Genomic DNA, 2,458 nt, shown 5'->3' with positions numbered 1-2,458 from the left:
AGAATGAGAGGGCAAAGGTTTAGGGTGAGAGGGGAAAGATATAAAAGAGACCTAAGGGGCAACTTTTTCATGCAGAGGGTGGTACATGTCTGCAATGAGTTGCAAGAGGAAGTGGTGGAGGCTAGTATGATTGCAACATTTAAAAGGCATCTGGATGGTATATGAATAGGAAGGATTTGGAGATATATGGGCTAGGCACTGCCAGGTGGGTCTAGATTGGGTTGGGATATCTGGTCGGCATGGATGAGTTGGACCGAAGGGTCTGTTTCCGTGCTGTACATCTCTATGACTCTATGACACTTAAACCAACAATGAGAGAAAAACTTTCATCCAATCAGTCAGAAATGGTATTGAATCCAAGCTTACATATGGATGGAGTAGGTATTAACCTCATACATCAAGAGCAGTAATCCCCTTCCTGAATATTGCGGCCAAATGTATTGTCCCAGATCATTTCAGTTTAGATTATGTTAAATTGCCACAGGTCAGAGGTTAAACTTGGAACTTTTTGGTGCTAGAATGTTGCCAAGATTGAAAAAATTCAATTATGTAGAGAGGCTAGAGAAGTTACAATGGTTCTCTTTGGACCAAAGAAGGCTAAGAGGAGATTTGATTGTGGTTTTCAAAATCTTGAATGCTCTTATTACAGTAATTAGGAGAAACCACTTTCTGGTTGCAAAAAGGTCACCAACCAGGGACATAAGGTCAATGAAACCAAAAAAAGTTTGTTTGGACCATTGAGCCAACTCTATAGAGCAATCCACTCTGTCCCACTCTACTCTGTCCCATTCGAACTCTGAAAATCCCCAAGTTTATTTTTCTCAAGAGCCCAGCCCAGTTCCTTCATTGTCTTTGTCTTCAAAACCCTCATGGGTGTTGAGTTCCACTTCAGGTGATTGCTAAAGAAATCAGGGGTGAAATGAGGACATAGTGAGCTGTGATCTGGAATATATTGCTGGAAAAGTTGGAAACAGGAGATCATGTGATAAAACCTTCTGGAATACATCCAACCAGAATCGCTGACTCGCAAGTCAGAAAGGAATTAATGTTGGCACACTCTAACCTGTTCAGCTCAAGTTTGTGCTGAGCAGTCAATTTACCATTTAAAAAGCTCCAAACTATATTAAAAATTGCTCACTTTTACAGCCACATGTCCTTCCCTAGTAACCATTTCTGGTTCCAAAATAAATTTTAAAATGCATGAGAAACAGCACCTCATCTTTCAATTAGATGCTTACAGCTGTCCAGACTCAACATTGGATTCAACAGTTTCAGACCACCATCTCCACTCCAGTTTGTTTCCTTCACCTGTTTTGGCATTGTTCTCTTTAAACAGCAGCACCCTTGCAGGAGACACACCTTTTGTTTCTCTGTTTCTTTTTTTTTTGCCTGTCGTGGTAGAATTAAAAACAATGTCATCAAACCAGAACATTAAGGGTTAATCATTAAGGGCTAATTGAACATGACAACAAGCAATTGATAAAGTGGTAAAGTATCGAGAAAACAGGCTGAATGCAAAAATAGCCTGATTTGACCGAGAGGTGACCGCTTGACACTGAACTGTCTGTGAGAACTATCATGTTGGGCTGTCACACAGAACCGCCTGGAGATGTTTTTGTGTATTGCAAAGTATGGAAAGTACACAAAATGATGGTACAGCATGTAATCTTAAATTCAGAATACTACTAATGTCTGGAGCCTAGCCTTATCCATTGAACTTCATCTCAGGCAGGGTTTGTGATTGTAAGAAGGCAGTGAGACTTGTTGCCAACTTAACTCTTGTGTTATTTGCTGTCAGACTTTACCTTTGGACAAGGATCATGAAGGTGCCAGGAAACCCAAGTTCTCCATTCTGGCTGTCATAAAACAGGGTCCTTGACAGATGGAAGGGCGAGAGACCTTTTGTAAATGTACATTTACTGTTTTGTATATTGCTTTACAGATATTTTTACTGCTTTATATATAAATCACTCAACATATATTTACTGCTTGGTGTATATATTTACAGCTTAATACAGTATATTTATCACTGCTTTATATACGTAAAACCAGTTTTAAGTGTGTTAATTTGGATCACTTAATCCGTGGAGTTTTCTGTTATATCCCACCAAATCCATTATTGAATCTTGATATTATCCCATCACCGTGCCCTTTGCTTCTGCAACACTAATCCTAATTTCATGCAATCATTCCTAACAATCATTTTATCTTAGACCTTCCTTTTGTCCTTGTCCAATCCACTCTTGCACAAATATTATGTACATCTCTACCTTTCTCCAGCCCTGATGAAGGGTCAGATGGGTGACAGGTTAACTCTGTTTCCCCCAAAGGTGTTGCCATAATTTGATACAAAATTTTCTGTATTCTTAGAAGTAAGTTAACAATCTTATAATCAGTTGGAGTCCCTTTTTTGCTTTTACTATTGTAAATATGAAAAACCATGTCAAAAGCATTGTGA

This window comes from Chiloscyllium punctatum, chromosome 42, assembly GCF_047496795.1.
Source record: "Chiloscyllium punctatum isolate Juve2018m chromosome 42, sChiPun1.3, whole genome shotgun sequence".
In the NCBI taxonomy this organism is placed as follows: domain Eukaryota; kingdom Metazoa; phylum Chordata; class Chondrichthyes; order Orectolobiformes; family Hemiscylliidae; genus Chiloscyllium; species Chiloscyllium punctatum.
Note: the sequence above shows the minus strand (reverse complement) of the source record.